The following is a 24,541-nucleotide window of genomic DNA, read 5'->3' as shown; positions in this document are numbered from 1 at the left end:
CCTGTGAGTGCTATGCATGTATTGGTGCACAGACACAGTATAGAGTTCCGTGTTGCGTATGTATCTCTGTGATGCCATGTTGGTCCCATTGGGTGGTTGTCATTTGACATCCAGGTCCGCCATGTTGACACGCCACTTGCTTAGTAGTTGAGTGTTGAAGCACATCCCCTAGTGGTCCATGGCCCCATGGCAGGAAATGTGTGCAGATGTACGTGCTCCTGCCCTGTCCGCATGCTGTACATGTGTCACGGCCACCAACGCTCATGAAATGTGAGGATGACTGGTAGAGGTGGGCCGTGTGCAGGATGGGGGCTACAAAATCTTTGTCAGCTATGGAATTTGGCAATCCTGGTCCTTCTGTACGTCAGTGTGCCCATGACTTACACATCTTTTATGTGCATTTCAGCTATGACAGAGGACACTCAGCCACAGACGGTGGAGATTAGTCGAGGAAATGAGTCCGGCTCAGACTTCGCACACACGCAGACTGACACAGAGGAGGCCAGCGCCGGAGAGGGGGACAGGACCGTCCCTGAGGACTCGCATGTGGAGACACCATCGTCCTCCTCGTCGGACACTCTTGGTGAGCCTGCACTGTTGTCACAGACTGGGAGTGGGCAATCATCACCTTCTGTCGGAAGACAGCACACAGGGCCCACACTTCCGCCAACTGCACCATGTACTGTTCGTGGCCGCAGGAGTAGGGGGAGCAGAGTGGCGTTCAGTGCAGGCACCGCTGCCCCTGCCATGGTGAGCCAAAATGCACTGTGTGCTGAGGCCGTTGATCTGCTGCGACAGCTGTGTGTGGGGCAGACCAATATGACAAATGCTTTCCAGGACCATGATAGGAAGTTGGGGCAGGTGGTGGCATTCATGGAAGGGATGCATGGCGATCTTGCAGGTCTACACAGGACAGTGAAGTCATTGGCAAGCAGTGTGTCGTCTGCAATAGTACAGTCGCATGAACAGGGTGCTACTTCTGTTTCCCCATCTACACCACTGGATGTCTCAGGGGGTAGTGATTATTCTGAGCAGGACTCAAATACAGGTTATTGCACTAGAAGCAGCGTCAGACAGCACGTCAGGGCACGCAGGGCACAGACCCCATCCCCTAGATCAGCTAAATCTGTTCACGTAGACAACGTCAGATACACTGGAGTACACACACACGATCCACAAGTGTTGTTGGGGGACATGCCTTCAGGAGATACACAGGCATTCAACACAAAAGGTACTCCCAAGGCAAGGGATACTAACATGTCCATGGACTGTACCTTGGACAAGGCCAGTCAGAAGACAAAGGCACCTCCTAAGAGCAGGGAGACTCCCAAGGGCAGGCCCACAGCAGAGGAAAGGGACCTTCCTAAGGACAGTGAAAAGACAAAGGCACCTCCTAAGAGCAGGGAGACTCCCAAGGGCAGGCCCACAGCAGAGGAAAGGGACCCTCCCAAGGACAGTGAAAAGACAAAGGCACCTCCTAAGAGCAGGGAGACTCCCAAGGGCAGGACCACAACAGAGCAAGGTCCATCTCCCAAGGGCAGGGACACACACAGAGAGCAGGTGTCTACTGGAGACAGGTGCACCACAGACGACAAGTCTGCTGGCAGGAACAGGGCGGCGACCAGGGCACAGGCTACATCCAGAGACAACACTCCACCTAAGGATAAGGCACATCCTACGGACAAGGCTTCTAGCATGGACAATGGCGCAATCAAGGACAGGCATACTTCACCCCTGGCTGCACTGAGGCTGATGTTTTCTACTGAACGCCAAACAGATGTCTCCGCGGCGGAGTCCCCCCATACCTCCACTCCCATCCAGGCCAGTCAGAAGCAGAGGAGGGTGTCCCCTGTTGTTGCATCCCCCATTACACATGATTCAGAGTCCAGGCGGCAGGCACACAGCAAACGACAAGCAGGCTCCAGCACGTCCCCAGAAACCCGATCCCCGGCTGCAGATGCTCCACCTATGGTGGGTGGTGATTCTTTAGAGTCCCCACCACTTGGCAGTCTTGTCCTGTCCAGGGTGCACTCACACATCCCTAAGAAACGCAGACACACACCATTGACACCTGCCAACCCCGATGTGGCTCAAGGTCAGCTATCCCCAGCTCCCAGGCCCACCCTGCCTCCTGGCCCATACAGCCCTGTGGCTCATCATTTCAGTGGTCCCAGTGGCGCTGGTGCAGTTGACTCTCATGTATCAGATGGTGGCACTGTGTCTGTTGTTGGCTGTCATGCATCATGTAGTGGCACAGTCTCTGTTGTGCCCTCTCCTGTTGCAGGTCCTGGCAGTCTATCTGGGTCTATGGCTCACGTGTCAGTTAGAAGATCTGTGGCTGTGTTGCACACTCCTGTTTCTGGTGCTGGCAGTCTGTCTGGGTCAGTGGGTCACGTGTCAGTGACTACATCTGTGGCTGTGTCTCACATTCCTGTTGCTGGTGCTGGCAGTGTGTCTGGGTGTGTGGCCCATGTGTCTGTCACTCGGGCTGTGGCTGTGTCTCACACTCCTGTTGCTGGTGCTGCCAGTGTGTCTGGGTCCCTGGCCCATGTGTGTGTCACTCGGGCTGTGGCTGTGTCTCACACTCCTGTTGCTGGTGCTGCCAGTGTGTCTGGGTCCGTGGCCCATGTGTGTGTCACTCGGGCTGTGGCTGTGTCTCACACTCCTGTTGCTGGTGCTGGTAGTGTGTCCGAGGCAGGTAGTTCACGCAGTCCCCCTGATTCTGTGATGTGAGGTGCTGAACACTTCACTCAAATGTTATTTCACATGGTGTGTCCATTGAGAACTGTGTGGCACTCTTGTGGTCCCTGTGACGGGTTGGTAGGGACACGTACTTGTGCTGCCTCTGATGTAGCTGCTCTGTACTCCACAATGCCCTGTTGCTGTTCTGATACTGCATTCTGCCCTCTCGTTTACTGCCTATGATGTACCTGCTCTGTTGGGCACAATGCCCTGTTGATGCTCTGATACTGCATTCTGCCCTCTCACGTGCTGCCTCTGATGGACCTGTTCAGTGCTATGGACTGTTGATGCACTTGGCCCCTCTCACGGGCTGCCTATGATGTACCTGCTCTGTACTCCACAATGCCCTGTTGATGTTCTGATACTGCATTCTGCCCTCTCACGTGCTGCCTCTGATGTACCTGCTCTGTAATCCACAATGCCCTGTTGATGTTCTGATACTGCATTCTGCCCTCTCACGTGCTGCCTCTGATGGACATGTTCAGTGCTATGGACTGTTGATGCACTTGGCCCCTCTCACGGGCTGCCTCTGATGTACCTGCTCTGTACTCCACAATGCCCTGTTGATGTTCTGATACTGCATTCTGCCCTCTGATGTGCTGCCTCTGATGTACCTGCTCTGTACTCCACAATGCCCTGTTGATGCTCTGATACTGCATTCTGCCCTCTTGTTTACTGCCAATGATGTACCTGCTCTGTTGGGCACAATGCCCTGTTGATGCTCTGATACTGCATTCTGCCCTCTCGTTTACTGCCAATGATGTACCTGCTCTGTACTCCACAATGCCCTGTTGATGCTCTGATACTGCATTCTGCCCTCTGATGTGCTGCCTCTGATGTACCTGCTCTGTACTCCACAATGCCCTGTTGATGCTCTGATACTGCATTCTGCCCTCTCGTTTACTGCCAATGACGTACCTGCTCTGTACTCCACAATGCCCTGTTGATGCTCTGATACTGCATTCTGCCCTCTGATGTGCTGCCTCTGATGTACCTGCTCTGTACTTTACAATGCCCTGTTGATGCTCTGATACTGCATTCTGCCCTCTCGTTTACTGCCAGTGATGTACCTGCTCTGTACTCCACAATGCCCTGTTGATGCTCTAATACTGCTTCTGCCCTCTGATGTGCTGCCTCTGATGTACCTGCTCTGTTGGGCACAATGCCCTGTTGATGCTCTGATACTGCATTCTGCCCTCTCGTTTACTGCCAATGATGTACCTGCTCTGTACTCCACAATGCCCTGTTGATGCTCTAATACTGCATTCTGCCCTCTGATGTGCTGCCTCTGATGTACCTGCTCTGTTGGGCACAATGCCCTGTTGATGCTCTGATACTGCATTCTGCCCTCTCGTTTACTGCCAATGATGTACCTGCTCTGTTGGGCACAATGCCCTGTTGATGCTCTGATACTGCATTCTGCCCTCTCGTTTACTGCCAATGATGTACCTGCTCTGTACTCCACAATGCCCTGTTGATCCTCTGATACTGCATTCTGCCCTCTGATGTGCTGCCTCTGATGTACCTGCTCTGTACTCCACAATGCCCTGTTGATGCTCTGATACTGCATTCTGCCCTCTCGTTTACTGCCAATGATGTACCTGCTCTGTACTCCACAATGCCCTGTTGATGCTCTGATACTGCATTCTGCCCTCTGATGTGCTGCCTCTGATGTACCTGCTCTGTACTCCACAATGCCCTGTTGATGCTCTGATACTGCATTCTGCCCTCTCGTTTACTGCCAATGATGTACCTGCTCTGTACTCCACAATGCCCTGTTGATGCTCTAATACTGCATTCTGCCCTCTGATGTGCTGCCTCTGATGTACCTGCTCTGTTGGGCACAATGCCCTGTTGATGCTCTGATACTGCATTCTGCCCTCTCGTTTACTGCCAATGATGTACCTGCTCTGTACTCCACAATGCCCTGTTGATGCTCTGATACTGCATTCTGCCCTCTCACATGCTGCCTCTGATGTTCATGCTCTGTGCCCACTTTGCTCATGCTCACGCATACACTGTGATTATACCCCTATTATGTGCAATAAAGGTAGTCAATCATGTGTCGTGGTTTGTCGTTGTCATTCCTGCTTGCGTACTACAAATGTGTATTTCTATTTGCTTCTCATCAGTGGTTTCGGTAACATGTCACTCCCCCTCCCTACGTCACGACCCTTGCTGGTATTCCCCTCCATGCAGCCAATGGTTTGTGCCTTACCTGCGTCGGCATCGATGGTGGGCCATGACTAGGACGTGGTGGATCGCGAAGAGCATCGGGAAAGCGTGTAGCGCTGGGTCCATGGTGGTGGTCAGCTTGCGGTGGGTATCTCTGCTATGTCACCTATGTTCGCTGTGGGGATTCCGCCGTGTTCAGACAGGTTGTTTTTCCGCAGTGGTTTTATGTGTATTTTCCGCCATCTTGATTTGGGGGACGGTCTTAGACGTCAGTACGTACGGCGGAGCCTCCGGATGTGTTCCGTTCGCCGCGTGGTCGTGTGTAGTTCGACGGCGGTGCGTGCTTTCCCGTCGCGGACGGAAATTTGACACGTTTTCCTATCCTGATATGGCGGACGGAGTATCCGCGGCAGGCGGACACGGAAAAGGGTTTTTCCGCCTACTCCAGGGCCGCGGTGGCTTTTCCGTCCGCCATCCTAATGAGCCCCCTAGATGTGTAAATGGTGTGAAGTAATTAATTTTTTATTGAATAATTATTAAATACTTTATAAATTATTTACCATTAATTAATTAGTAATTAGTAATTGTAAATGTGTAATTAATTTTAGGTTTGTGTTTTGGTGTTTATAAGTGTATATGGTGTGAAAGCTGTCGATTAGATAATTAATAAAAAAAATACATTAATTTTCATTAAATAATTAGTAAATATTTAATGTAATTGTGAAATTAATTTTAGATGGGTGTGGTGGATATTATAGTGGTAAATAATGTGTGATTAATTATTGTTTATTATCTTTGTTGATAATAATATATTGAAATGTATATATTAATTATGTTTATATTGGAAATTAAATTTAACCACAAATTTGCTAGTTTTTTTTTATTGTTTTGGGTTCCAGTGCTTTCCCTACTGTTGCACCCTCTGGAGCGGGAATAGTAATTTTCACCCCTACGCAATCCAACGCTTTCCCTATTGTTTCACTCTCTGGAGTGGGAATAGTAATTTTTACCCCTGCGCAATCCAACGCTTTCCCTACTGTTGCACTCACTGGAGTGGGAATAGTATTTTTTACCCCTGCGCTATCCAACGCTTTCCCTACTGTTGCACTCACTGGAGTGGGAATAGTAATTTTTACCCCTACGCTATCCAACGCTTTAACTACTGTTGCACCCTTTGGAGTGGGAATAGTAATTTTTACCACTACGCTATCCAATGCTTTCCCTACTGTTGCACCCTCTGGAGTGGGATTAGTAATTTTTACCCCTACGCTATCCAACACTTTCCCTACTGTTGCACTCTCTGGAGTGGGAATAGTAATTTTTACCCCTACGCTATCCAACGCTTTCCCTACTGTTGCACCCTCTGGAGTGGGAATAGTAATTTTTACCCCTACGCTATCCAACACTTTCCCTACTGTTGCACCCTTTGGAGTGGGAATAGTAATTTTTACCCCTACGCTATTCAACGCTTTCCCTACTGTTGCACTCTCTGGAGTGGGAATAGTAATTTTTACCTCTTCGCTATCAAATGTTTTAACTACTAATGTTTTTATTTTGTTATTAAATGTATGTATTATTATTTTTAAATACTTTAATGTGTTAATTAAATATAGAAAATTTTATTTTATTCAAAATGTTTTATATATGTGTTTATTTTATTTTTATATAATTACTAGCAGCCCGTTCCGACGTTGTCCGGGTATGAATTGTTGCCGACCAGTAGTATATTGTTTTGTAGGATTTCGTTTTGATAGCATTTCTTATCTGTGACAGGCCTGTGAAACGCTCCGATTCACAGTGCACTGCTGATGCACTTAAGAGTGCACGTTCAGTAGTGTGTGAACTCGAGTTTCCCTACTTTATTTTTCCTTGCAATATTATATAGCGCGAACACGACAACATGGCATGAGCACAATTTACATTACAGAAGAACACATTAATTTGTGGTAGGCACGGGGAGACAAAGCGATTTGCCTGGAATCACAGGATGTTGAGCTGATGCCGAGATTCGAACGTAGCTCCCCAGCTGTAAAGTTTGCAATTCTAGAACTTGTGGCGGGAGGTGTGTCTAAAAGTGTATGTCGGTGCTGGCCATCAATGAGAGAGACCTGTGCATTTTTCAAAGGGATGGTGAAAGTATGTTGCTGGAGATGTGGGCCGCCGTGACACCAATGTACTTACCCGGGGAGGGTAAACACCCATTATTCCGCAACTTTCTTTCCGCATACCATCACTCCGCATACTTTCATTACAAAAGTACCATGACTCCGCAATGCCATAATAACGCACGACGGACAGCGCACTTACAGATCCCAAGGAGCCGGCGTTCGAACAACAAACCAGAAGATTAAGGTCTTAAAGTCGGTTCCCCGCCATGGCGTCCTTTGAAAAAGTGATTCCGCCAAGACATCTCCCAAATTAAAAGAATCCGGAAGCCCAAAAGAATTGAAATAGGGTGTTACACTGAAATCAAGTGACAGTGGTTGTCCAGCGTCGTCATATAGATCTTACAATTAACGGTGATACATAAATGAGTTTGGTCCTGATGAGAACTCGAGATTAAAAAGAGTTCGAAACGCGTAATGTTCATTATGCCATAAGAATATTGTTTAAAACATAAGATTCTGTACAAACAAACTGAAAAATACATGAAGTACATATCTATGGCAGCATTGTAATCACAGTGCATGATTTTTTCTGATTTATTGTAAATAGTGTGTTGGTTTTGCTGAGTGTATGAGAGTGTATGCAAGTGGTTCACATACAAGTGGTTGGATGAATGAGAGAAGAAAAGGGAGTGTTTTAATATACTAAAATGTTTTCAAAAAAAATTCTGTATGTTATGTATTGTATTTGAATTGGACAAATGTTTTTCACAAAAAGATGAACAAATAATCATATGAAGTAAAAAAAGGTAAAAAAAAGGAAATAAAAACTTAGATTTATTCAAGGAAATGAGACCCTCTCACTTTATGTTCTAATCGAAAGTGAGGGAATCAAGTTGATGGTGAAATATGGATGTCAGCATTGGCATGTTGGTGATTATATTACTTTAGGCTGTGGCTTGGCCTTGCTGCTTGGGAGCCCGTACCCAGTGGTGTTTTTTCTCATAATAACGCATGGCATTACATTTTATATGCTTTTACCATGCATACATTTACAACAAAATTCGTAGTAAATGCATGAATGGTAAAAGCATGTTTTTTTAATGTTTGGATAAGGTATGCATGGGTATAGGGGTATATGTTTTGGGGTACTGAGGTATATGTTTGGGCTGTTTGGGTATTTTAAGGGTTCAGATATAGTTTTGGGTTATGGGGTACAGGGGTAGTTTTAGGGTTTAGGGATAGGTATGGGTTTTGGGTACAGGGGTATGTTTAGGGTTTAGGGCTAGGTTTGGGTTTTGGGGTATAGGGGTATTTTTAGGGTTTAGGGGTAGGTTTGGGTTTTGGGGTACAGGGGTATTTTAAGGGTTCAGGGCTAGGTTTGGGTTTTGGGGTACAGGGGTATTTTTAGGGTTCAGGGCTAGGTTTGGGTTTTGGGGTACAGGGGTATTTTAGGGTTCAGGGCTAGGTTTGGGTTTAGGGGTACAGGGGTATTTTTTGGGTTTAGGGATAGGTTTGCGTTTTGGGGTACAGCGTATATTTATAGGGTTAAGATGGGTTAGTGTTTAAGGGTGTTGGGGTATTTTAAGGAGTAAGGGTGGGTTATGATTATGGGGTGCAGGGGTATTCTAAGGGAGCAGGATGGACACCCGGAGCTGGAATGTACAGAACCTGGGAACAAAAAACAATCAAATATTGGGCACAACGCTCGCTTTTTTTTTCCGCAATCCCGCGACCCGCACACGCCCACGCCCCCAGCACACACCCACAGTACACGATATAAGACATGGCATGAAGGGCGGAACGTACCACACGCCCCCAGCGTTTGTCACGCCCCCAGCACACACCCACAGCACAACGCAGACACGCCCACAAGGGACTACTTTGCTGGCACGGTTCTTTTAGCTTTTAAATGTATATGGTGGGCGTCTGCATAGCCTATGTCATTCTGCTGCAACTGCCTTTTCCAACGCTGTATTGGGTGTTGTGATTGGTGCTGTGGTTCCTGAGATTACCCGCCTCAAAGGTTTGGGCTCTCTCTTTGCTATATTAGTATGGATAGATACAATTGATTTTACAAGCACAGCGCAAGCGTTATGCAGGAAAAACTAAAAAGTGCAGACAATTTATAGCGCCACAGTCTCATAAACTTGGGCTTCTGGTCGCAGTGGTGTCTGCAACCCTGGCCAGGGGGTGTGTAAAAACGCCTGTTGCAATCTCACCGTAATGGTGACAAACCTTAAAATGTGCAGAGAATTTATAGCGCCACAGTCTCATAAACTTGGGCTTCTGGTCACAGTGATGCTGGTGTCTTCACGCACTGATTAAACGCCTCATTGATCACTATAAAGCAGCGCTTTGGCAGAGACCTGATAAAACCTCAGCACCCAAATTGTCTGCGATGTAGAATTCCATTTTTTATAAATGTGATTTTATAACAGGAGAGACATTTACTGTGCGTGGTGTTAAAGTGGAAACAGCAACAAATATGAAATGACTTCACCCGATGAATATCACAAACCACCGATTCTCTCTCCCCCGCCTGCCGCGTCCATGATCCGTAATCAGGTGTTTTGATCAACTATCTCTGCCTCTTGTGAGTCTCCGTAGCTCCGGGGGGAGGAGGGTTAATCCGGGCCTCAGTCCCTGTATTCCTGCACACTTTTACCGATTCCGAGTAACCACAGGCCTGTTTTATTTATTTGTCTGAGTTGTCGAGGGGCCTTCTTTTTGCCTGTTTATTCATTTATTTGTAGCCCGTCCCGACGTTGTCCGGGAGCAAAAGGCTGCTTCTGGGCCCCCGGCCGCCCCGACGTTAAGGCTGCTTCTGGGCCCCCGGCCGCCCCGACGTTAAGGCTGCTTCTGGGCCCCAGGCCGCCCCGACGTTAAGGCTGCTTCAGGGCCCCCGGCCGCCCCAACGCTAAGGCTGCTTCTGGGCCCCAGGCCGCCCCGACGTTAAGGCTGCTTCTGGGCCCCAGGCCGCCCCGACGTTAAGGCTGCTTCTGGGCCCCAGGCCGCCCCAACGTTAAGGCTGCTTCTGGGCCCCCGGCCGCCCCGACGTTAAGGCTGCTTCTGGGCCCCCGGCCGCCCCGACGTTAAGGCTGCTTCAGGGCCCCCGGTCGCCCCGACGTTAAGGCTGCTTCTGGGCCCCCGGCCGCCCGCCCCGACGCTAAGGCTGCTTCAGGGCCCCCCTGCAATACTGACACCCGTCACAAACGGTCTGCTCCTTTCCGCGCTCCAGGAAGTCCCTCACCTCGCGCCCCCACTGTCGCCGCCGCTCTCTTCCGTGCTCCTCCCCACGGCAGTACTCCTCGCGCTGCTGATGATGTCAGCACGTTCGTGCACACGGCCGGCGCTACTTCCAAGGGACTATTTTTTTGTAAGGTATATTTTTTAAAGAACGTATATTTTGGCGGGGTTATATAGCCTATGTCACTCTGCAGACCCTGCCAATTTCAATGATGTATTGGGTGTTTGATTGGCGCTGTGGTTCCCGAGTTTACCCGCCTCAAAGGTTCCCAGTTCTTACTTTATAATAGTAGTATAGATTAAAGTTTATAAATTAAATAAAGATAATAATAAAATGTATTTAAGAAAATATATGTATATGTACACATTTATTATGTTTATTTTGATTAAATTAAGTTTATTTGTTATAAATAGTTAAAATATAAATGTAATTTAATTTATTTTGTTAATAATATTAATATTATTTAATTATTTAATTTAAGTTATAATATTTTTTAAAGTCAATATTTTTTACATCTATATTTTTTACATCTATATTTTTGAGTCGATATTGTACTTACCTGTTTAAGTATAGGGAGTCGATATTTTTGTAATCGATATTTTGACATCTATATTTTTGTAAACTAGATTTTTGTTATCGATATTTAAACATGGAACCGGTGGCCTGGACTGCATGCTGCCTGCTGTAGCACCCCCTTTGGGAGGCAGACTTCACCTCACGCTGCCTGCTGTAGCACCGCTCCTTGGGAGGCAGCCTTGACTGTATGTTGCCCGCTGTAGCAACCCCCCTTAGGAGGAAGCCTTGACCGCACACTGCCCGCTGTAGCAACCCCCCCTTGGGAGGAAGCCTTGACCACACGCTGCCCGCTGTAGCAACCCCCCCTTGGGAGGAAGCCTTGACCGCACGCTGCCCGCTGTAGCAACCCCCCCCTTGGGAGGAAGCCTTCACTATATGCTGCCCACTGTTGCACCCTCCATAGGATGCAGCCTTGACCGCAAGCTTCCGGCTAAAGCACCCCCTTGAGAGGCAACCTTGACTGCACACTGCCCGCTGTAGCACCCCCTTGGGAGGCGGCCTTGACCGCATGCTGCCCGCTGTTGCACCCCCCTTGAGAGGCGTCCTTCACCGCCACAGTGAGATCTGGAGCCCTGTCCAGCCTTTATATGTAATGAGATTCAATGCAAAGGAGCTACCCTGCGACAAAATGACATTGCACCAAATCAAGTGCCCCAGTGAGCTCATTGTAAAGACAGTAGGAAAAGCTTTAAATATTTAAGAGGGGTGGATTTGTCCCCAGTTACTCAAAAGAAATAGGTCTGGGTTCAAAGTTTAACAAGGGTGAAGAATTCAATATTTCCAACGTGCTTCTCTCTGAAAAGGCTGCTGTGCTCCAGCTTGCAAAGAGGTGGAATCAGTTATACAGCAGATCCGATAGGGATTATTGCCAGTGCCACTGGAATTATACCTTTCTGTGGCCACCGCATGTTCCACATTATTGTCCATTAGTTGCATTTGCCACATAATTGTTACTCTGCTACATAAATTGCAGATTTTAGCAGAAAATTAAGTTTCAGTGTTCATGAAATATCTGTTAGGTCATGTGGTGGGCATATGGGGTGGAGGTGCGTTGTAGCATTGTCATTTATGAAACACATTAAAAGTATGTTCATGTTCCATGTTCAGATGTAAACGTACTTACCCCAATCATGAGAGGGCACCGCCCTGGGTTTGTACTGTTATTTTTTGGTCTCACCTACTGATAGCTTTATCTGTCTGTGGACATAGTCCTTCTGTCTATGATACATTACATTAAGTGTGACGTGGGCCAGCTTGCTGCTCATGGTTGAATTACTTTCTTGTCTGTCTCAGTTCCCTGATCTAAGTCACTGGCTTTCCTCCCCTTCTTGTGTTTCTCCTGCCTCTAATGTATTTTATCTTTACATTATTTTTAGCTGGTGACTTGTATCCTTCCCTCAATGACCTGAAGGATAAGTATAATATTTGTCTTTTAGAAGTGATTACAACACGTTCTTTATTTTCTCTCCTATCGGTTCAGTTCCTTCTTTAACTCCTCTACTCATCCTTTGTTCCTCAGCTACTCCCCTTCCTTCCCTTCATTATTCTCTCAAAAATTTTAATAAAATATTGTTGCATTATATGTGCAGCTGGTCACTGCTCCACCCCTTTGGTCCTTTGCTTACTGTCACTCACCCTCAAGCCAGTCATGTATTTTAATATTTGTCCTAATTATTCAGTAACAAGCTGAGGTTTTCCACATGGAGGCTGATCCCAGGGATTGTCTCATTGAGTAGTTGATTCTTCCACCCTCTAGTGGTCAGTCCTTCTTCTGAAAGTTCACACCATAGATATTGTGACATTGGACTCTAATTCATCATCATCAAGCAATGGGTAAAATGCAATACCAGCGAGATCAGGCAGCTTTATGGGATAAGAAATGAATCACCCACATCTGCAGCTTCAGTAGGTGCCCTGTGCTCCCCCCTCTCTTTCACCTCCCCCCTTCGCACCCTGCAACCCTCTCTCGTGCACCCTCCCATTGCCCCACCAAATGAACCCACAGGAGTAGCTCCTAGTACTCTTTCCACATAATAGCCGGTTTCTGGTGCTGACCACCGCCTCACAGAAGGGTTTTCCTACAGAGGCATCTGTTCATTCCACTAGCCCACCCCTTGAGGGAGGGAAGACTTTCTGATTCTGGAGTACGTGTGCATGTGGTATTTCCAGTGCTTAATGTGTACAAAAATAAGTGCCACGCCTCTCGCTTGGACTCCACTGTAAATTGCACCACCCATTACTCCTGCCAGTTCCGCCACTTACTGTACCAACACACCTACAAACCAAAACAGGATTGGAATGGGTATTGGTGGATACGCGGGTCGCACCTCAAAAATGCTGTATATACGGGCTACAAAGTATATTAAAGTAGTAACCTTGCATGAAAGAGCAGGATTGGTGCCACTCAGGGTAAGAAACACTCCACTACCTAAGGTAAGTGTAACACAAGTCTCAGCAGTGACTTGTGAAAAAGCTTACAACAGAAAACACCCTGGCATTCACAATATTTTAGATTATATTAATGACTTGATTCTGTCATCTAGCCCAAAGAAGAAAGAAGGAAAAGTCCTCTTGACACAGGAAACACAGAAAGTACATTTATCAAAACATTGAGTGGTTTATTTCATAAATATCAAATTACCAAATGTAATACACACCGTTGCAAGGACTCAGACACAGTTCAGTGTGGATAGTACAAGCAAAAATCTCTACAATGATGGAGATAATGATCCAGTCGTTGTTGCAAAGAACTTGAAACAGTCAACACCCGTTTTGTCAGTCCCCATTTTTTTCACTAACCATTTTAGTCAACTCAACTTCTAGTGTCTGCCACCATCTAGAGTAATTCTTTCAAACAGAATCTAAGTATGTTTTTTTGCTGGAATGGAATTGGTTTAAGTTTGTTTTTAGTCACTCTGAGGTGGTACCGCTGTCTTTTACTGGTGTCACATCAGCAGCAAGCTCTCATCATGTCTGCACCACTGTCATTTACTGGTGTCACATTGGCAGCTAGCCCTTGTCATGTCTGTAGCGCTGTCTTTTACTGGTGTTACATCAGCAGCTAGATCTTGTCATGTCTGCACCACTGTCTTTTGCTGGTGTCACATCGGCAGCTAGCTCTCGTCATGTCTTTACCGCTGTCTTTTGCTGGTGTCACATCAGCAGCTAGCTCTCGTCATGTCTGTACCACTGTCTTTTACTGGTGTTACATCGGCAGCTAGCTCTCATCATGTCTGTACTGCTGTCTTTTGTGGTGTCACATCGGCAGCTAGCTATCGTCATGTCTGCACCGCTGTTTTTTACTGGTCTCACATCAGCAGCTAGCTCTTGTTATGTCTGTACCGCTGTCTTTTGCTGGTGTCACATCGGCAGCTAGCTCTCATCATGTCTGTACTGCTTTCTTTTACTGGTGTCACATCGGCAGCTAGCTCTCGTCATGTCTGTACAGCTGTCTTTTGCTGGTGTCACATCGGCAGCTAGCTATCGTCATGTCTGTACCGCTGTCTTTTACTGGTGTTACATCAGCAGCTTGCTCTCGTCATGTCTGTACTGCTGTCTTTTGTGGTGTCACATCGGCAGCCTGCTATCGTCATGTCTGTACCGCTGTCTTTTACTGGTGTCACATCGGCAGCTAGCTATCGTCATGTCTGCACCGCTGTTTTTTACTGGTCTCACATCAGCAGCTAGCTCTTGTTATGTCTGTACCGCTGTCTTTTGCTGGTGTCACATCGGCAGCTAGCTCTCATCATGTCTGTACTGCTTTCTTTTACTGGTGTCACATCGGCAGCTAGCTATCATCATGTCTGTACCGCTGTCTTTTACTGGTGTCACAGTTAATTAAATATAACGTGCCTGTCAAGGACGCACGTTATGTTTAATTTAGGGCGCGAGATCTCGTTAATTGAGATAAATATAACTGTTGAATTTCAGTGGTTTTGGAAGTTCAAAGCAGTATGTTTTAGCTGAAATTATTTTCACCTAAGCATAACAATGCTTTAATCTTTGTTTTTTTCAGTGAATTTATAAAGTTTTTATTGTAAAGTAAGATATTAGTATGATCCCCTAACTATAAGGTCACTGTATCCCTTCATTTTTTGAGAGAATTACTATGTTTTTTTTACATAAAATAAGATGTCCATTGCTGTGCATTGTTTGGGGTTGTTGTTGTCCATGCTCATGACGAGCTCAGCTCGTCATGCAGTACAGTGCTCCTGTGCTCATGACGAGCTGAGCTTGTCATGACCACACCCGTTTTTATTGCTGTCCAGCACAGCAGGATAATCTCCCTAGCAGCGATGCGGTTAATGTTGCAGGGGGGCTGCTGCAGTCCCTGGAGCCCTCCACAAAACAAATGCTGGAAATGTTTGCTCTTCTGATGCAGTGTAAGGACTCATTATGGTTGTTTCTAAGGCTGCACTCTGTGACCTGAATTTTTTTTTAAAAAGACTCAAATACATGTTAATTTTTTTTGGCAACGTCTTTTGGTGTACTTTCTACACGTCGATGTACCAAACCCTTGATAATGCCAATAAGCATTCTGCTTTTTATACTTTGGTGTTCTGACCCATTGACAAAGCCAGTAAGTCTGTCTTAGTTAAAATGACACCCTCTAAATATTTGCACAACACAGTCCGCCGTTCGTGGCCATGGAGGGTTTGGTTCAGGGCTTGGCTGGAGGTCAGGTCCGGTTACCAACCACATGCCGTGTACGGTGATAGAAATCTCACTTTATATTTAAAAAAAATGAAATCTAAAGAAAAATCAAAGTTTAAAGTGTAGTTATATTTAGAAATTGCAATACAATGTTACTTTTCATTTCCTTAGAAAATCACCGAAAAAAACAAAGCAGATGAATATTATAATATGGTGAACATGTCAAATAAAACATACAATTTTAAATTTACAAAATCACTGAAATTCACCCGTTACACTTATTTCAAGTAATTGTAAATTGTGCCCTAACGTAACTGTAACTCGAGCCCTCGCCATGCACAGTATTATTATCGATTATGCCATTTCAAATGTTGCTGTGATGTGATCAATGATGTCATAGACGTTTCATTGGTGATGTACCTTGGGAGGTAATTAGCAGTGCACGGCAAAAACAGGCTGCAGGAGTCTTTACCTCTCTCATACAAGTTAGAGGTTTCATGGTGTTTCACTATGTGAAATTCCGCGGGGTTACACAAAAACTCCATTATATTGTGTTGAGTTCCCTCTGTGGGCAGTGAGTGGTACATTGGGCTGCTCGTGCTGATGTTTGGGGCCAGGAGCTTGTTCTGCACTGAAAAATCAGCACAAACGGCATCATGCAGCGCTCAAGAGGACGCTGCTTCGTTGCTGCCACTCGAGTAGATTTTCTACTCACAGCGCAGCTTTCTCACCATCAATGGTCACAACCGCCTGCGATCGCCTGCTTTGAGAAAATCTCACGTGGTGCCGTTCTAGAACCAGAAAATCAGGCCACGGGACGCCAATCCCCACACATCAACTTAATGTTGGTGAGCCGAGCATGAGAAAAAACTCTGCCATGCTGCGGTTGGCGAAGTTGTGCCAGAACTCTGTGTTAGAAGCGTAACGCGGAGTGGGCAAAACTCTGCGAACTCTGCCGGTGGAGTGGAATGTATTGCTCACCTCAAGCTCTAGGGAGTGTAGACTCGTAAGTCTCAGTTTCGGCTGAGATCCCTCCACCAAAACGGTATTTTCCTTCCAAAGGGAGAACTACAACTAGTTGTAGGAATAAATCTCCACATGCAGAGAGCCTCACATCTGAACTTCCCTCTGTGAGTAGGCGGCCGGGCTCCAGTCCTAGCACTGGAGGGGCCACGGCAGAGGGAGGTGCCTCGTCTAAACTGGGGAGTGGTTTAGGATGAGCCGGAGCCCCTTCTGATAGAAATGGTTCCTCATTTTGGATTTCAGCTTCTGTGATGAAGAAGTGCTGCAAAATGAGGTAGAAAGTGGACAGGAGTGGGTGGGAGAAAACCTTCAGTTACTGACTAATTCTCTTGTTCCAAGACCACAGAAACTGAATACAGGCCATTTAGAGAATCACACATTTTACCTGCCTACATAACTGAATTCTGCCTTGAAAAAGCCCACGGCCAATAAGCCACCAGGGCAAAACACGTGTTGGCTGTCCTTTTTTCGCATATGAAACAATAAATAAAAAACATGCACGCAAAACTAATAAAGAATGTTTGAAAATCCTTTTTGGACTACAAACCTCAATTTTCCTCTATACTGACTACTTCTCAGATGACTTCTGGTCTTATGAAGAAGGCTCTAGTGTTGGAATCACGTTCCCCTGCTGGAACTCAGGGACCAAACTGGCTCTCTATAGGTCAGGCGGCTGACCTCCTGTGTGCCTGCTTTAGAGACACAAAAATTACAGGGGACACTACTAATTCATCATTTGTGGTTGCTTGTGACAAAAGAGATGTCCCTTTAGCAACACACGGGTAGTTAGCTCCCCGTACAGTTATGACACTAGTTCAACAAGAGAACTTTACATATGTCATCTTGAATGCATTCAACATGTGATCTCCCTACATGGAGTACATGCACACGATCAACACGTGAGCATGTGTGTTCAATATGCGGCACTTCTATGTGCTCAACATGCCATCTTTGTACTTGAAAACCATTATCTGCATTCAGCACGTGGTCTCTGTGTGTGAGGATTCACAACATTGTTCTACATGTGATCTCTGCCCATGGCGAGCCACGTATGTTCTCTACATGCCATATGTACATAGACACATGAATGTGTGGCTCACATGTGTGCATGTGCAGTTTACATGCTACTCTGCAGTACACATTCAGCCTGTGGGTAAATATAACACATGACCTCTGTCCATGGTGACTTAAGTATGTGATAAAAGTGATTGGAATTTGGATTTGAAATTAAATCAGAGCTTTAGCAGAGCCAGTGTATAACATGAAATGAAATGTTTCCATTTATTTTACTTTATTGTCTGTCCTTTCCTTGGTAATGATTGTTTCACCTGTACAAAGACATGACTGGGATATTGACAAAGATAACCTATGCTTGTGAGTAATTTACAAGTTTAATTTACTCTTTACACTTTTGAGTAACATTGCTACTTTTGGCTATCACAAAAGTCGAGTGCAAAGTTACTGAAGGAGTCGACTTACATGTCTCCTCCACTTGAAACACAGGTGGGGACACATTTACGAGTGTAAGCTACTTCTGCCAAAAAGAAACTCTAAGAAGCCCAGCACCACATGGCCAATCACTGATCCTGAAGCACCCTCCCATCGAAAATGATGGTGGCAGGGACTTAAAAACCTCATGAAATTATTTAAAATTGTTAAAAATATAAATAAATAGAAAGTAATGTAAAAAAATATATATACAAATAAAATATATTTTATATTTAGTCATAGAATAGTTTAACAACTTTTTTCATTTAAAATGTAATGTAGCATTAAATTGTAATAACTTATAAGTAACTTGTGAAACGACCCCTTCATGTACTTTCGACAGGAGCAGTACTTTTTTGTTTTTTTGACACTGAGCACATGGAAGAAGGAATCCTTCCACCGGGTAAAGCAGAGCTGCCTTTAAACACTGATTACTCTAAATGCATTCTTAGTTATTTGAGCAGATTTTGTTCGGTCTGCAGACCTGGTCTCCATGGTAACAGTATCCACCAGGTGTTAGAGCTACATTCCTAGGATCATTTAGTAATAAATGTATTTTTCTACTTTACTGGGCGACCTTCAAATGTTCCAGAGAGTGTTTTTTTTCAAATTGCTTAGCTGCAATATGGCATGCACAAGTGTTTTGAAACACTTTGCTCATTAGAGCATCTAGAATACACTCACACCTTAGGATACAAATAAAAACATTCAGCCTCAAATAATACTTTTCAGGAAATAGAATGATTCTGTTACCATCAATGTACCTAACTTTATCTTTCATTACAAAAAGTGTTATATTACTTCAATACATATAAAAGCATATACAGAATAGTATATACTGTATCTGATGGACCTAGCCGTCTCTGCAGCGTCACCCCAAACGTTTTGCCTTGGCACCTCCTGGTTTTGCTGAATTTGTTTGTGTTGGCCAGAGCCCTCTCTGCACTTTACCATTGCTAACCAGCACTAAAATGCTAGTGCTCAATCACTAAAACATGGTAAAATTGGCTTGCACCTGATTGGCATATTGAACTTACTTATGAGATTCTAGTACAGTGGTATACCCGATGCCCGGGGCCTGTAAATTAAATATTAAAAAGAGGGCTTGCAAAAGCAAAAAAAGAACAAATGATGGACTGAATTCTGAACAAATCAAACATTCACCCCGGGTCACATATCTGGGTATAATCCATTGTTCTTTTGCTCACCGCACCACTCCAGGCTGGACCCAGCCATATGCAAATCAGTCTTTTCTTTAGGAAAAATATAGGGAAACACTAACTCAAGAGTATTAGGTCTAACACGCATACAATCTGTCGGAGACAAGCTTTACTTCTCGTTCATTATATGATTCAATTAATTCTATTTCAGAGATCTATTTTACATAGGTGTTCACACACTCACTTCAGTGCACAGCCTGAGTCCTGTGTGCGGGGTTTCACCCTGCATCTGCGCACAACTTAACAAGCCCCGCCCCTTGTAATGCTGTGACCTTTGACTTTGGTCCTGGGCTCCCCTTCCCACCAGTCACAGAGCAGTGAACCCAGAGTGGGGGGACAGAAGAATTTTCCCCCTTATCTAAACCACTCCAATGGCCACTAGCAAGGGAAAGGTCTTCAGATCAAGGTCGTTCTCTTGAGCTGCCCCCGCCCACAGAGCTCCTTCAGAGCATCCTGTTACTGCTGCTGGAGGGAGGAGAAACAATCCTTTCCTGTCTGCCTCCTGCCAGGGCTATTGACAAGGACTGGGAGCTTCATGCACCACCCGCCGGCTGGCTGGCCAAGGATCACCTCGCGCCCAGCCCCTTCGAGGCACTTCCCTATCTCAACTTGAATATGAGGAAGCTTGTCCGCAGAAGAAGGCGTGAGCCAGACCAACAGGTGAGGGGATGACAGGAGCTCAATGAATAACTCCAGCCTCCCTTTATTAAAAAGGAGCTCTGCAAAATGGGGCGAAGAACACCAGGCCGATTGTTTTAGGGAGTCTGACATCAACCTTGTAGAAACTATTCAATCCAGGTTACATTATTCATATTATTTATTTCAATATTAATTGCAGCACAGCAACATTGAGCAGTCCGATCATCCTTAAGGCTCGGTGCAACTGACCTTTCAGATACAAACAGATCCAACCTAGAATTCTAAGTGGAACCGGAATGTAGAACAAACAATGACATAGCATGCATGACTACAGGAAAAAGATGGAATGTAACATATTTCCCTTATATACAAAAACAACTTAAAATAATATAGACAAGAAGCCGAGAGGACAACTAACTCTATCTTACAAAATCTAATAATTTCACTGGTAACAGTCTTGAGCAACTAGAATCCTTAACTCTAGAGGTGACAGAGTCATTATGAGAAAATGTAGATTCAGTGGCATTTTCCGGTACAAGATAGGACGTGAAAGGCATACCAAGATGGTGTTTACATTATAATTGTTAACCCTTTTGAATTCAGTAGTGATTCTAAAGTCTTCAGGACACTTAGCAACACGTCTGACATTCCATAGCTTTCCAACTTGAGTGATAACACTATTTCTAAATTTTTTAATGATCTTTATGGGTTTATCAAATTTGCTCATACACTTGCCAATAAAACCTGTTTTCTTAATTCTCACCCAGTCTCCAACTTTGAAATCATGCTTCATGGTATTCCACTTTTTATCAAACCACACTTTGTTCTTAGTTTGTTTTTCTTTAACCCTTTCACATGTAATATGTAGATTATGCTCAATCCAGATATTATTCTTACATTTCTCTTTAAACCACCACAGACATATATTTGAAGCAGGATCCCTGCCCTTCAAAGGTGGAAAGGACTAACTTCTGTAATAGTATGTGGGGTACATCCATATTCTTGCTCTCAACAAATTTCTCCAATCACCTCTCTGTTTGACAACATCAGAAATGTAACCCTTCAACACCCGGTTGAAGCGTTCCACTTGGCCATTTTCGTGTGGCGCATAAAGAGGTGTGGTAACATATTTTATGTTACGACATTGGAGATATTCTTCCATTTCTGTTGAAATAAGTTGCACCCCATTATCTGTCACTATGATTGAGGGACAACCTTCCCTTGCAAAAATGTCTTTGAAAAAATCCCAAACCCTATCAGTCATAGAAACTGAAACAAACTTGACCTCTGGCCATTTTAAATGGTAATCAATTAAAACTAAAGCACATCGTGAATCAGATGGAAGATTCATAAATGGACCTGAAATGTCAAAGGCCAATTTCTTCCAAGATTCATCTCGCCACTCTGTGTTCTTAAAAGGGGGAACATTGAGTTTAAGCATTTTTTCAATGGAAATACATACATCACATTCTCTTACTGTGCGATCCACCATACGATCCATCCCTGCCACCAGAAATAAGATCTTACTAAACGTTTCATGGCAGACATTCCTGGGTGAGGATTATGAGCCAATTTGAGAATTAAATTACGTACATCAAAGGGTGGTACACAGTTGCTATTTTTATAACCAATATCTCCTTCTAATACTAACTCTTCTGCAACATTAAACATGGGTATGAGCTCTTCACTGATACCCTTTTTCTTGGGCCAACCCTCCAAAATGTAACCCTTAACAGTTTGCCATAACATATCTTCCTCTTCACTGGACTTCCATTCAATGTGAATTTGCTTTCCCATACATCCTTTCTGTAGTGTTCAATTGCCCATACACATGCAAGTACCTCTTTTTCAATGACGGCATACCTTCTCTCTGTTTCATTTAAAGTTCTTGAAGCAAAACACACATTCCATTCGTCATTTCCACATTTTTGTGACAAAACACCCGTTATACCATATAAACTGGCATCCACAGTTATAACACAGTATTTGTTAATACAAAACGGCCTTAATGTGGGTGCATTCACAATATCTTATTTGATGATGGTAAATGTTTCTTGCTGCTCTTCACCCCATTCAAATAAGGCTTTATGTCTTATAAGCTTTCTTAATGGCTCCGGGCCTGATTCACAGAACTAACTTACGACAAAATCCTAAACTTACTACTTTTGGTATTCACAGAAGGCATTTAGTAAGTAAGTTAGTTCTGTGAATCAGCTTCTCCATTTTTGTGGCAAAGTTAGTCACAAACTTGCTGTAATACTCACACATGCCCGCAAAGGACAACAATTGCTCCTTGTTACTTGGAGAAGGAGCATTTACAATGCCATCTACATTGGATTTTATGGTACTACACCATCACCTGTAAGAGTGTGACCTAAATATTCAACACTTTTCTTAAACAGTGTGCATTTATGGGTCTTAAGTGTCAACCCGTTCTGTTTTAATCTAGAACAAACCTCTGAAAAATGTTTAAGATGTTCCTCCTCATTGGCTGAAAATATTAAAATATGGTCTTGGAAACACTTAATGAAATTATCTACATCCCTGAAGATGTTGAACATGACTCTTTGAAACACAGAGACCGCTGATGCTAGCCCAAACGGCATTCTGGTATATTGGTATAAACCCTGTGGAGTGATAAAAGCAGTTAACATTTTTGATTCTTCGGTAAGCGGAACTTGATGGTACGCAGACCTCAAATCGAAAGTTGAAAATACTTTGGCACCCTCTAACATGGAAACTACCTAATTTATGTTGGACAGTGGGTGACAGTCCACAACAATTCCTGAATTAAGTGCTCTCAAGTCAACACATAATCTCAATTTATTGTCCGGTTTGCGACAAGAACAATGGGTGAAACCCATTCAGAGGAGTCGATCGGTTCAATGATCCCCTCTGAAACAAGTTCAGCTAACATATTCTTTCACTCCTCTCTAACAATAATGGGTACTGGTATAATCTTTTGCCTGACAGGAGTGACATTACTCTTGAGTTTAATATGAGGAGAGTACTCCTTGAATTTCCAAAAAGAATCTGAAAAAAACTTCTTTGTAAGTGTCTTTTATGAACTTTTTTATGTCTTGACAACCTGTAATTGAAACTTTATTAAAACATACAGTTTCATCCTATATTACTGTTTTTTTTAACCTAGGATTTAACATTATGCCCTGTTTCCATTGGTCTCTCCAATCAAGCACATTTATTCCTTTGACCGAGATATATAATTTTAGATTTGCCAATCTGCTTTTGAAATGTAACTCAGTGTTAAAATATCCTACGATGTCCATTTTTGACCCATCATAGCTTTCTGGTGTGACATCAGATGGAAATATCTTATTTAAATCAAAAAACAAGTTAAGTTTTTCCAAAAAGTATGCCTTAGAAATAATAGTCCATGGAGAACCAGAATCAGCCATGAGACTTAATGTAATGTTTGATATTTCAACATCACACATGGGAGGGCTCCTAACAGGCATATCTTCACTATCTTTTACATTCGCTACACTTTCCATTAATGATATGACAAAGCCCTTGTTTTGGGAAGAACTACCATCTTCAAAGTTATGTGTAACATCTCCAGATCCCTCTAACGTACAAAAAATCCTACCTCGATTTTGAGGGGTAAACCGTTTTTAATCTCTACACATATTGGAAAAGTGTCTTAACCTTCCACACTTCCTACATTCCCTGTTGATAGCTGGGCACCCTCCAAATGAAGCTATATGAGTGTTGCTGCCACACCTGTAACAAACAAAATTCTTGTCATTTTTATCGAGTCTCCTAAAGTTATTATAGTTAGGATTGAGAGAAGCATTAAGATTCAAGTTAGAAGTGTCATTCTTAACATCATCATGACGTTTGACCGCACAAACTTCTTCAGACTTGTCAGACTTATTATTCACATTCCTCACAGTATGCATCTACTTTTCTGACTGTTCGAAAGCTTTGGCAGTGGAAATAGCTTCTGATAGTTTAGGATCGCTCATAATCCATAACTGTTCTTGAGTTTTTTTACACTTCACATGGTCCCTTATTATATCATCACACATGTTACCAAAGTTAAATTGTACACTTAAAGTGTGCAAAGATGTTAAAAAGTCATGAAATGATTCATTTCTTCTTGTATCCTCGAATACAACTTGAATCTATTCAGAGCTATATTGCTTGTGGGTTTAAACCTTTTTTTCCATCCTGAGTAAGGCCTCATTGTAAACACTAGTTACTTTTCCACCTTCTGGAATAACAATTTGGGTTAATGCTCTGAAGATCATCTGCCCCTCTGAGCCTAAGCAATGTAAAAAGATACTTTTTTTTCTTTCCGTACCTATTCTTTCACCGTCAATTGCCTTCATATAATGAATGAATTCCTCCTTCCATCCTGACCATGTAATCGGCGGATCTCCTTCAGCTTGTAAAAATGTTGCCGGAGGTTCATATTGCATTTTTGTTCTATATAAAAAAAAGTAATACTCAGGTAGCTGTAAATGTTCTTGGCTGTAAATATACTTCTTTTTTTTAACGAATAATAAAAAACAGAGTATTTAACGTTCTTTTTTAATGTGTATAGTCTTACTCCTCAAATCAATTCTCTCATTCCCTTCTAACTTAATTAACCTCCACTTACTTGAAATCCAACCGCAACGCAGGTACTCGTTAACAAACTTGGAATT

This window comes from Lissotriton helveticus, chromosome 11, assembly GCF_964261635.1.
Source record: "Lissotriton helveticus chromosome 11, aLisHel1.1, whole genome shotgun sequence".
Taxonomy (NCBI): Eukaryota; Metazoa; Chordata; class Amphibia; order Caudata; family Salamandridae; genus Lissotriton; species Lissotriton helveticus.
This window is presented reverse-complemented; position numbering follows the sequence as displayed.